Raw genomic sequence first — 13606 nt, 5'->3', positions numbered from 1 at the left:
TTCATGTGAAATGCTTGATTGTATGTCATATTGCAACTGGAGTTCAATGCTGCAACATTTCGTGCTGCCTAACATTCTACCATCAACTTGCAACTACTTGCATACAGATAGTTCATCAGAGGGCGCTATTACTCATTTTGGACTTTTAGATTTTATATTACTTTGTCAGTAGATGAGAAGTACAGATATAGACGGAGAAATTTAATGCAAAATATTGAAAATTATTCACAGTAAATGGCAACAGTCTGAAACGATATGCACAAAAGTATTCGTTGTCATAGCATTACTCTCAATATCATCTACTTCTTCTTTGTACCTGAAATAGAGATGCAATGGAGGATGACAGTCAATATAATAGTACTGAAGAAGTACACGGCTGAGTGGATGACGATGATTGTTTCATTGTTTAATAAATTTCAGTAGGCAAGTTTCGATAAAGGTGTGAGAGGGAATAAGTTTACACATACTGCAAAAAATGATTAAGGGACAGACAACTTCACTTTTATCAGGAATAAGTTCGTTGTGGAACAGTTTAGAATAGCTTGCCACACTTACACACGAGCAGTAGCACAGGTCGATAACAAAACTGAATTATTATTTTAGTCATATAGTTAACTGTCGACTCAAATGACTAAAATAACTACTGTATTGTTTTTTTGTTGTTGACGGACTCTGTAGAAATTGATTATAGTAGTTCTTGTTAGTACAACCAATTTCACTACCAATATGATTATGGATGTATTTTCATCACAACTAATCATTTGGGAACATATTAAATTAATAAGAAGCTATGTCTACTGCATGCATCTGCCTGTAAAACATAAGTGTTATTAAACAATGTCAAACAGTGAAAGTCATCAAAATTAAACTAAACTTTAATTTTTGTTTTTTTTGTAGCAAAATAATTTAAATATTAAAAATGTACAGCAGATTTCCCTTTTTCAGCTGCTTTAAAAATAAGAAAACAGCACATGTCAAAACTTTGGCTGCATATGTTTATATGACGTTTTGCTCAAGCAATGATGGAATTGTGTAATCGGTAGCATTTGAACAAAGCATCACGGAAAAGGCAAACCAAGAGGGCAAATCTAAAATGAAATTTGATATATTAACCAAAATATTAATAATTGATTACTGGATAAAGTTTGTAAAATTTTCATGTTATATCTCCTTCAACTGATAGAATATTAAGCAGGAAAACATGACAGGAAAATAGCTTATAGCATCCTCATAGGTGCTCTATTTAAATGATGAGCAAGCATAAGTACGGCAGCTCATCGGCTGCATTGGTAAAACTTACTCATTGGACCTTTTTTACCGGCAGCAGCTTTCAACTCAGCCATCTTCTTCGCATCCTCTTTCTGCTTGTCTTTGAATGCTTTATCATTTTCCTAAAGGTTTATAGAAAACAACAGATTAACAGTACCAATATTTACGAATGAAAGATGCTATTTCTTGTTTGGACATAATTTAGTATTTCTTTCTAGTAATTCTATTTATGCGTTTAATAGCCTGAAAGATAGAAAAACAGTTTATGGGAGTTATGATGAGATAACAACAGTTATTTTGTTTCACAAACTGGAAAAACACTACAGACAGATCTTTATTTTAAACGGTCTCTCTCCTGTTTATCAGAATCCTGATGCCCGGCATATTGCATGACAGAGCAATATATACCAGTAATCCTAGATATTGAAATATAAATGTTAATTACCCATCTGGAGGCACATCTTATCAATAAAAATAGTGGGCTTTATTGTCAATTGGAGACTATGAGCAAATAGTGAGACTTGTCAATAGAAAGCCTGAACACCTAGGTAATACATGCAGTATGAATATCAGCCTGAAGAAAAGAGATGCAGCAAACACTAAAGCCACAAAACTTTTGTTTCAGGCTGAATTATTTTATAGTTCTTTCTCAATGAAATTAAAATCAGAATATGCCATTTTAAGAGATTGATTAGTCGTAAACTAAGTTTGTTGTTGAATTGTTTAAGATAGAGAAGTAAATAAGGTAGAGATGAGCAGCTTGTAGCTTCATAAACATCTAGATACTCACGTCTTCATAGTCACCTCCTTGCTTCTTTGGCTGCTTCAATGGTTTTTTCTTGCCTCCTGTTAACATTCAATGACACAGTTAAAACAATTCAGGAACACTATGTCACCTTTGTTAGTCGTTTACTAAATTAGCCAGGTGATGCTAATTTATGATCCATCAGCAAGGTCGATGAAGTGTTTGACGTGATATATTTTTGACACAAATAAACAAATAGCAAATAAATTTAAAGCAAAGCAAACAGCATTTGCTACGGACGAAGACCCAGGGTACATCAGCACTGATATTCAGGATATAAATAGCAGTCAGCAAAATGAGACAACTACCAAGTACCTAAGACAATGTAAAAAGGTTTGTCCCAAGTTTTTTCTCTCACTAAAATATCCTCAGATGTTGATACACCTGGCAATTCACTTGTTGTTAGACTGTATAAGATGTAAATGCATTTTGGCTCTAAGTTTGGCAATGGTACAAAGAATGAGAAAAATCGGAACAATATGCAGTGTGCGAAGACATGTAAATGACAGATATTGAATTGATATATAGCATCTGTCTTATGAACATAATATACATGTACATGTGTTTATTAAAACAGAGGTTAATGTTGGCAGTTGAATTCGATTAACAAAGTGTGTGAAAAAATTATGTCATTTCTATCAAATATCCCATCCAATAATAGAAAGACAATCAAATAGGTCAGATTTGAGTTTTAGGCATGCGGAGTGGCTCAGTGAACAGCTAGGCAGTTGAACTACTAGAAGAGGGTGATGAGAGCAAGCTTTGTAATTATAACTGGCACTATAACTTATAATTAGCACTAAAGAGTGCTTGGATGTGTTGGCCTTTTATTATATGCCAATGGAAATAATCCTTTTAAATTGTCAACATTTTGACTATATATGTCATGAAGCGTTAGATGGACCCCACTAATGCTTTCCTGTTAACTAATTCTAATTCAAACCCTTATTAGGTATTTGGATGCTCAATAGGTCAAGCCATAATATGTTTAAAACGACAACTAAGGTTTTACAGTGTGTGTAACAGGACTCCGTAACTAACCTCTACTTATAATGTCAATTTGTAATGAAACCTGCTTAAAAACTTTGCATGTAACTCAAAATTTTCCCATTAATGCTTTTTGGTACACACTCAAGAACTTACCATAACTTCCTATGAACTACTGGAGGTTATAACGCATGATATTAAAACAAATGCCTTGCATAAAACTATGTGAAAAACTAAACATAAAAAACAGAATGTACAAAATTAAAGTAATAATTAGGTCAAGTTAAAACTAATTCAATCAGTATAGTTGCAGCTGGTGTTTGTGTTTTTGGTGTCTTATTTTTAATTATTACCAGCCTTGTCCCTTTCACTTATGAACTGTAATGTTTAAAGAAAATTTCAATGTCGTCTTTTGCTAATTACTCTGTATTATGTATGTGTTATAGTAATTATAATATTAATAATATTATTACAACAAAATAATAATAATGTATTATAAGACTACAATGTATAATAAAATTCAATAGTTACTCAAATCCAACATCATATGTTGAAAACATAAATATCATTGAGCATCATAGCAGAACACGAGCTAAAAGCACGTCATGACGTGTAACAGAAAAAATTAACGCCTCGATGACATGCCAGTATTTTGTGTGAAGGCAACATGAGGAGGCTGCATAAGACAATAGGTGGATTCATGGAGTTAGGAGAAAGATAATGTACATAGCGATCTTGTTTAGGATTTGGAAGTTTATGAAAAATTATACACCAGCCAAATTTGGAGGTTGATAAAAAATTCTGAATCATATCACAGAGCAGCAACTTTAAAAAGGTTATACAGCAAATTTAGTAAGAGATAGTATAATGAAGGAATAATTTACAAGCAGAAACATATACACCGCAGTGAACACTATGCTAGGAAAGCATGACTTGTAAAGGTGAGTGAGAACTTAGAAGTAAGCGATGCACATTAGTTTTCAAACTGTGAGTCTCAAGTGAACTAGTGTAAGTGGTAGTAGCGGTGCAATAACGGAAGACGGCAATGCTTTTCTTAAAATTAAAGTGAAACATTAAAAAGAACATGTATTAGCAAACATAAAAACTACAAAGCGATGTAAAGAAAAGCAAGATTTTATTAATAAAATGTATACAAATATAACAAAAATACCAATGCTAATTTTAAGTTTACATGGCCAATGTTAGACAAACTTGCATTGAACATCACCTTTAGCTATGCATTTTCTGTCTTCTGTAACACCAACGCTATGCCTTCGTTCTCTTGACTTGAACAAAAAAGTTCTTTTTAGTGAATAATATTTTATTAAGTACATTTCTAGCATATAATTCAGATTTTCACATTTACTTTCTTATTTAATGCATCTGTCTTGACTCTATATGTAATTACCGTACCTGAACTATCTATAGATAAGTTTTTAGACCGAGGAATGAATTGAATACAGCATATTCTTAGGGAAATATTTTCTCTACTGTATAATGGTTCAAAAATTTTTTGGTGATGGACAACTGTGCAAGTCAAGTTTGGCTACATCTTCAATGTAAATACCAGTTTCAGCAGTAAACATTACATGCAAAACATTGTAGCTATGCAGTAAACAAGTTAAACAATTTCAATGTAGGTAATAGCTAAGATTAAAAAATAATGGCATGTAGGAAGAAATAAGAAAGGAAGGCGATATCTTTCATTTTTAAATAGTATTAGATTTCACCGTAAAAACATTTTGCGGCCAAACAAAAACAAAAAAAGGTTATAAACATTGATATAATTTTACCATTAATATCTCAGACTCTTACTTCAGACTAGGTAGAACTTCCTAGCGATTTAATATAAATCTAAAGGAAAGCCTCTATTTATTGGGTTTGTTTTGGGTCAGGGTATAATTTGGAGAGCAGCACACTGCTGCTTAGGATTATTGAGTTTTAGTTCTGTGCCCTCTGATGTCTCGAATTGTTCGAGGCAAAAAGCTATTGTGGTAGATATTTTTGTTTGTTGTTACAGAGTTAAGTTCTCCCCTGGAGGCTTTTCTTTTTGTTATTGTCATGTTTTTATCTGTCTTGGTTGATTTCATCGTATGCTTCAGAGAGAATGGTGTTTTTCTTCATTCTGAAGAATTCTAAAGAGCAGACATAGTCGGTGGCTTTTTCGCCTGTCTTCCAGTGATTTTATACCTAGCTGGTTTCTTGCTTCCGAAACACTTTCCCCACGCCCTCTCATGTTACTTATGAACCGTATAGCATCATTTTGTACTAGCTCTATGCATTGGATTGTGTTTTTATTGGTTGGGTCCCAGACTGCATCTGCATATTCTAGAATTGGTCTACATAGACTTGTGTATGCGAGCAGTTTAGCCTCCTTTAGAGCTCTATACATCAGATGTTTAATCCCCCCAGTATCTTCCTTCATTTACTACATTTGCTCTTTATGTGTTGATCGAATTTCAGATCCGACTGAATGATCACACCTAGATATTTTGTGTCCTCTGTCAAGACAAGAGGCGAGTTTCCTAGGTTATACGTAAACTGCTGGCTCACTGTACCAAAGCATATTGCTTGGCACCTTTTCTCATTGAATGGCATTTTCCATTTTTTGACCAGTTGTACACTTTGTTAAGGTTATTTTGGAATATTTTGGCATCCCCTGAACTATTAACTACTTGATAAATTAGTGTGTTATCTGTGTAAAGGCTAAAATTGCAGAATAAACTCTCGGGTAGATCATTAATGTAGCATAGGAAAAGGGTAGGTCCCAGAACCGAGCCTTGTGGGACTCCAGATGTTACAGCCAATTTCTGAGAACTCTTCCCGCTGAGTACTACAGATTGTTGCCTGTCAGATAGGAAGTTGTGGATCCAGTTGGTGTGTTGTGTGTTTATCCCTGGTATGCTTTGTAGTTTTTCAAGGCGCAGTAGATGTGGAACTTTGTCAAAAGCCTTTTTGAAATCCATGATGATGGTGTGAGTGGTATGCCATCGTCTGCTGCTTTTGCCAGTCTGTTGTATGTGGCACAGAGCTGAGTTTGACAGGACACTCCCCTCCTAAAGCCATGTTGTCGGTGATGAAGTGCATCATCAAATGTCTTGTTTAGGTAATGCAACACTATGTGTTCCATCATTTTACAGGGTATGCTTGTGAGTAATAGTGGTCTGTAGTTATTAGGTAACTCTGGGTCTCCCCCTTATGTACAGGGGTTACATTGGCATATTTCCACTGTTCAGGAAGTTTTCCAGATTTTAGAGAAGCTTTGTAAATCAGTGCTAGTGCTTTCGCAGTGGTTGGCAGATCTATTAGCATATCAGGTTTCCTAATTCCATCAGATCCTGGTGATTTTCCATTTGGCAAGTCACGTATGAGTTTCGCCACTCCATCAGTTGTTATGTTTAGACTGTCATCATCACTCTCTATCTGTTTAAAATCCCTAGCTAAATAACCGTCTTGGAACTGGTTGTGTAAGAAAATGTTCAGTAGTTCAGCACATTGCTCAGGGTCTTCTGTGAGGATATTTTGACCATCCCTAAGTGTTATCTCGCTAGATCTTTGGCTCTTGTCTGCACCAAGGAGTTTGAAGAAGGGCTTTGAGTTTCCTTTTTTAGTGGTTGATATATTCTATTTGTATAATATGCTTTTCAAATAGCGTTTAGCTTCTTTTTAGTTTCTCTTCGTGTTTGTTTGTATTTGAGTCTGTCAAATTCTGTACCATATGATGAGGAAATCAAAGACAAACATTATTTATACGCTGTCAAGAATGAAAATGCCAAACATCATTTTAAATTGTGTTCAAAGTTAAAAGTATTACAAGTTGCTAAAGTAGGTGACAAATATACACTACAATCTCAGAACATCTCAACGACTGATGATCCGACGCTTTGTCGTTGAGCTTGTCCGTGATACAAAGTTATTAGCCGAGCATCAACACGTTATTTAGGTTATTACTTTGTAAGCAAACGTGCCTGATAAATTAATCTATTGCATTTAAAAGTATTGTTAAAAAGTTACCTGCTCTTCCAGACATAGTGATATGTTGATATTTTTAGGTGTGTAAAAAAATGAACTTATCGTTCTAAAGATTTGTGAATAGAAAGGAATTGAGAAGGGCTCGTTGAAACTAGCAAGCCAAGCCACGTTTGTCATCGAAACGGGCTAATTCCCTGTATTCTCGAACAATGCTTCTCACGCCTGAGAAATTTCTAGACCGGCAACTACATTTCATTCACACTTTACAGTCAGAGACAATCCTTGGTCTGTACATGCGGGCGCAGTAGCAAAAATAAAACATTTAGCTGCACTTATAAACAATTGCAACACGAGATGAGTTTTTTTTATAGTTGTACACAGTGTTTCCTGACTATTATATGTTTGTATGCTGAATTACGCTCTGTAATTTTATACTTTTAAGCTGCGCACAATCTTCATCTACTGCTAAGTCTTTAGTTTTCCAGTAATGCAAAACTATAACGCGTTGTACTAAAATTAACCAAAACGGTAGAGATTGAAACTTACAACGAGTTTATGCTGCAAACTAAACATCACAGCAATCTATTGTTGATATACTGGTCACTGTTATACCTGGTAGGAAGTTCATTGCTCAAGTTAGCAAACAATCATCATATATCAAGATTGAAGGTTTTGGAGGCTTTTGGTCACAGTCTGTCGCAATAATCTGCGTTTTTTACTTGACACAATACAGATGAGAAATTTGGAAGTTTCAGCTGCATAAAGCTTAATCTCAGTTTCAACATGGTCAAGTCAAAGTAATATCGCTTGCTTTTCCAGATCAAATCACAAACAGATGATAAAAGTTTGTTGATCATCATTCCTTGAAGTTGTAAAAACTACAAAATCATTGTATTTTTTTCTGAGCTTGTGTTTGATAGGGGCTCACAAAGTTTTCAATCTCTCGTCTTAATGGTGCTGTTGGGCCATATTCAGGTGAAACAAGCAGACTTTTATGTTGAATCATCCAATGTCAGGTCATTTGACACAATGTTTGTCTTGTAACTAGTTAAAATATAAATTCGAATTTAACCACAGCTAAAAAACAACAGTGTTTACCAGTTTTTGCCATTTTATGATGTATAAAAATAACTGTGCATTACTGAATTTAAAGAAGCTGCCTTAATGAATTAGTCAGGTTTGAACTGAGTTTTTTGGTTATCCTATGAAATAAAGCTAAATCATTGCCGAGGCAAATAAGGGGCTACCTTTACTTTTTTTGCTTCTCGTAGCATCACTCCTTCAATGAGTTTATTGACTTATAAAAGTAACATATTCTAGTGGTGTGTGTGTGCGCGCTCCTGCCTGTGTGTGCGTGGGGGTGTGTGGTGATGTGTAGGTGGTGTGTGTATTTTTTATTTTATCAATTAGTAGAGATATAATAATAAACAAAAATAATTATAATTGCAATAAATGAAAAAATAAATAAAAGCCTAATTTCAACATCAAGGTATGATGATGCCCACATGCGCGGTAGCACTGCAGCTAGTCGAATCGCTGAGCCTACAGAAGTTGGCACATTTCGGCAATAAAGACAAATTTTCATCATTTCATCGAAATTTGATTAGTAGGTCGGTCTTGATTAATCTAGGCTTAACAAGTGGCTCCTGACATTCCTTTTAAAGCTACCAAGTGTTGAAATTTTTCGTAAGCCTTTTGGAAGACTGAACCACTGTGGTAGGTCTGATAGAATCATCTGTGATAGAGTCATCTGCATTCAATTGTTTTTGACCGGAAGCAGTATAAAATAATGGTAATGGTAGATTGGATTTCAAAAATCTAGTATTATAGCGTTATTTTTTCTACTCTATAACCATTTAAATAAAATTTTGAATGCGCTATCAAAAGAATTTTTTACTAGTCAAGTCAACAGGCAACACAAAAAGCTGAGCAAAAGGGGACTGAGATGAAGTCAGTGCCGGCTTATCAAAGATGAACATTAGACGCTTTTGTGATATTAATATTTTCCTTTAATAACAAAATGGAGCATTTCCTCATGACTTCAAACATTAACTGTTTTTAGAATTGATACATGTGTTGCATATTGGTTTCATGGCACTCTGAGTAAAAATTCGGAACATTTACTTATTAGGCTCGACATAGATCTTGTTAGTTTATTTAGCTTCAATGTGTGCATGCCATACCAGCTATCTGTCCAAATGAATTTCTAGGAATTTGAGCGAAGATGTTTCCTGAAGCTCCAAATCAAGTAATTTATTTTTTCTCATTTAATTTTGTTTTGATAATTTTTGATTACCATGTACATCGTTTCGTCCATATTTGCAGTTTATGTGTTTTACACCATTGTTCAATTATTTAACTTCATTACTAACTATATCTATGTCATTATTTAAATTGCTAGACTTGAAAAATAAATTTGTATGTCAGCATACAGAATAGGTTTCAAATGATTAGTAGACAACACAAGATCATTATATACATCAAGAATAAAGTTGGACCCTGGATAGAGTCGTGAGGAATTCCACAATTTATACTTAAAAAGTTAGATTCAGAGTTTTCCATTAATGTTACCTGTTTTTTATATTCTTAATAGTTTTTATCTAGTGAATAGAAGATGATGAAAAGTGCATTGACTTTAATTTATGAATGAGTATCTAATGGTCAATAGTGTCAAATGCTTTACTAAAATCAAGAAATATTCCTAGTAAGCCTATTTCTTTGCCACAGTTCGTTGCAGATAAATGTTTATTTGTAAGCTCAGTTAGTGCTTGGCTAGCTTTTCTGAAATCTAATTGTTGTGTTGTAAGTATGTTGCTATTTTCAAATTATTTGGGTATTTGCTCTCAAAAACTCTCAAAAATTTTACTAAAACCTGGCAATATAGATATTAGTCTGCAATTTCTTACAAGCGTTGATGAACCCTCGTTAAACAATGATTTTACTTTTGCTATTATAAGGCCATCAGGGAATATACCTAATTGTAAACTAGTATTTATAATATGAGTTAGAAGATAAAGCAAAGCATGTGTTGTTAAAGGCTTGGATTAATGTAGCTCCTATGAATGTAAAATATAGGTTAAAACAATTGGCTATTTCTGGGGTTTTGGATTTTTGGATCGTTTTATATAATTGTTTTTGGAGCGCTGCTACAGACTGTTGATTTAAAATTTATTAGTATAATATGGCATCGCCGACTGACTTTAGTAAGTTTTTAAAATATTGGAATTTTGCATTACGTAGTCTTTTGTTTACCAAGTTTCGAAAAGTTCTGAATTTTTGTTTCAATTTTGTATTTAAAGGGAGTTTAAAGATTGTTTATATATGTAATCTCTCTATCTTTTAATTTATTAGTCCAATCAAGGATTAGCTCACTTTTTGTATGCTTTCGTACTGGAAGCAAAGAGTATAGCAAACTTGCAAAAGCCTAGGACGAGTCCGAAGCTATCACAACAACACTCTTGTTGTTGTGATAGCTTTGATGTTGTCCAGATTCCCATACATTGTTTCTTGCATTATGTTACAAACCTAATTTTTAATGTGAGTATTAAATTAAGTGATATAGTTGCACATAAACAGCATTAATCTTTATTTTTATCTTTCCAAATTTTCATATTCACACATTAGGTGATGAAGCCGGATGTTCTAAGAGTGGAGATAGGCAGAAGTTAAAATTTTTTAAATATTGCAAGAGTTTTATGGGCTTTTTATCAAACAGTGAAATAACAGAATAATGACTATTTGTAGAAAGTGCTGTAGTATCTTGTTTCAACCTGTGAAATTCAACAAAATTGGAGACCATCGATCTCAAAGGTCGATAACCGGTTAACACTGCTACAGAGTTTTGCAATATATTAGAATTAATTTTCATTTTTCAAATTTTTCTGTTGTAGCTTTCATCATTCAATAAAGCTGATAGTCGACTTACTACAGTCGATGTACATGTATAGTTAAAGTTAACTACTGTAATTTGTCCATGTTTGTGTATGATGCATGTCAAGCTAACAGCAGTCTACACTTACACAAATAAAATTGAACCTTTCAAAGTGGAGACTCATCTTCTTGCCGTCTTCTGTACATGAAAATTTTGCATAGCATAATATCTACTCACAATTTCATCGATTTATAAACAACTATAACTAGTTTGTTTTTGTATTTTAATTAGGTTTGATTAACGCCAAGTTATATGCAACCAAATTACTAATGAACATGTTTCTAAAAGACTAGAGATTGATAAAGATAATGCATTGACTTTCAAAGTTATTAAAACTACATGTATTTTGTAAGTATTGAATTTGAAAAATTCAAAGATTTTAAATTGTTTGAATTTGAAAAGTCAAATTTCAAATAAAAGTTTAACTAAAAATTTTAAATTTGAAAACATTTGTACTTTTAACTTCATACATACTTAAATTATCATGCAGTCAAATCTTGACCCCAATCATCTCTATAGACGAATTTCTGATGTGTATTTTAAAATTTGAATAAATGCTTATCTTAACATGCAAAGTAGTTTGAAACAAATTTTTAAACATAAACTTTCCTGAAACATAACAGTTTTGTAAAAAAACTTGAAAAAGTGGTAAAAGAAATTTAAGAGTAGTCACAAATAGATATATGCTATATATATAGTAAGATAACTAAGTATCTTCATTGTGTGTTCAGAATAGATGATTTCTAATCTTACAGAAACTAACAAGAAAAAATCCTACTGAGCCGTGCCAAGAGTAACTCCTAGGACATTAGATTTTTATTACTTCATTAGCAATATGGTAGTTTCACTTCAGTTTCCAGCATTTTTACCAGCGTTCATGCTTTATCCTAATGTTGTAGATCTTATGCAGTGGGCCTCTCGCTTGCTCAGGCATGCCCTGACAGGCTCCGTCAGTCCGACCACTCGGTCATTATCTATTCTTGGAATTGAAACGAGTTGTGATGACACGGGTGTGGCACTGGTTACTCATGAGGGCAAAATATTGGCGGAATCACTGCATTGTCAGGGGAAGATGCACAGAGAGCAAGTTTTATTTTGCCTTATTTTGGTATCATACTTGTTATCGTCATGTTTATGTATATTGCAAATGTAGATATTCCGTCATGTAATTGGGTTCTTACTGGTTTAGCATCAAGCTCTTTTGTTATGTGATGATTGCGTAAAGTTCTCATTTTGTGTCAAACCGTCTCATTTCCTGTAAATGGTATTTTTAAAGTCAATGTACAACATGCCAAGTTAATCCATGTCAATATCTGCTTCATATATTGAAACCATCGATGTTGGAGTATATATTCTCATATCATTACATTGTACAGTAATACTTCAATTTACGAGTGCTCCAACGTACGAGAAACTTGAGATACGAGCTGGCTTTTAAGGAAGTTTTAGCACTAACATACGAGCCATGTTTGAGATACGAGCACGTGAGTCAGTTGCCAAGTATGCCGGAGGTGTTTTATGAGAACAGCATCACTCTGTATTTTTCAACTGCTCAGATTATACTTTTGTATCGTGTTTTTTGTGCACGATTTTCAGTGCAAAATTATGTGAATTAAAAGTACTCTGCGTTGACCGAAAGTTTGCCAGTAAAATGAAAGATAATGCAAAGAAAAAGCGAATGATAACAGTTGATATTAAACGGAAAATTATTGAAAAATATGCAAAATGTGTATGCGTGATCGAGCTAGCTCAGCAATATGACAGAAATACATCCACAATTATCAAACCGAAGGATTATATTCAGGGAATTTAGTTCGCAAAAGGACTGGCCATAGTTTCTAAACGGCGCAGCGATCTTCACCGACCGCTGATGGAGAGACTGCTCAGGCATTGGATAAACAATTGGCCGGTGACAGCGTAACGGAAACGATGCTATTATGAAAAGGCCGGTGCTATCTAGGAAAACTATAAAAATAGACATACGGACAAGTTGGCTAGTGGGTCGTGCATTAACCTTTTGTGACAACACCTGCGTTCGTCCTAATCACAACATGTTGAAAGGGCGACAAAGGCAAACGTCTTTAGATAGGATTATCTTAAAACGGCCGGAAGTCGTGAAAGCGAAACAAAGGAAAAATTAGCTAACCAGCGAGAAACTTAAAACTACGAACACCGAAGAAATTTTAATTACCAAAAAAACGTTAAAAATGAAAGTTTGCTTTTAGGTTTGCTTCTACGTTTGTCTTTTAAGACATTGATAAAATCCAAATTTATCAAAGTCAACTGTTGTAATGAAGAATAACTTATATCTCCCTCTCTGGCAAATGCTAGCGTTAGCTGCTATTGTATGTATTTAATTTTACATTTTAATTAATCACATTTCCTTGCATTATTTTTTAATTGTTGCTTTTTGAAGGCATTTGGTAAATTAAGGACAATAACCAACATGTTCTTTCTGTTACAATATCTTGTTTTCAGTGTTTTATTTGCATTTTTAGAGCATGGAAACCAATCAATATACATTTAATTGTTCTATATATAAATAAATTGCACCAACATGCGAGTAAATTGACATACGAGCTCAGTCTCGGAACGTATTAAGCTTGTAAGTCGAAGTATGACTGTATTCTGTTTAATTGGTT

General features: G+C 33.8%; 1 long non-coding RNA gene across 1 annotated transcript; it reads right to left on the bottom strand.

The window, feature by feature from the left end:
• Positions 1–135: 135 nt before the first annotated feature.
• Positions 136–7171, bottom strand: LOC137385353 (uncharacterized). The gene is made up of 4 exons (XR_010977765.1): positions 7076–7171; positions 2060–2115; positions 1301–1391; positions 136–316 (listed from the first exon to the last, which is right to left on the bottom strand). It is a non-coding gene; the product is annotated as an uncharacterized lncRNA (long non-coding RNA).
• Between the last annotated feature and the right edge of the window lie 6435 nt (positions 7172–13606).

The sequence above is a fragment of the Watersipora subatra genome, chromosome 1 (genome assembly GCF_963576615.1).
Source record: "Watersipora subatra chromosome 1, tzWatSuba1.1, whole genome shotgun sequence".
In the NCBI taxonomy this organism is placed as follows: domain Eukaryota; kingdom Metazoa; phylum Bryozoa; class Gymnolaemata; order Cheilostomatida; family Watersiporidae; genus Watersipora; species Watersipora subatra.
Note: the sequence above shows the minus strand (reverse complement) of the source record. Positions and strands in the feature narration are given on the sequence as shown.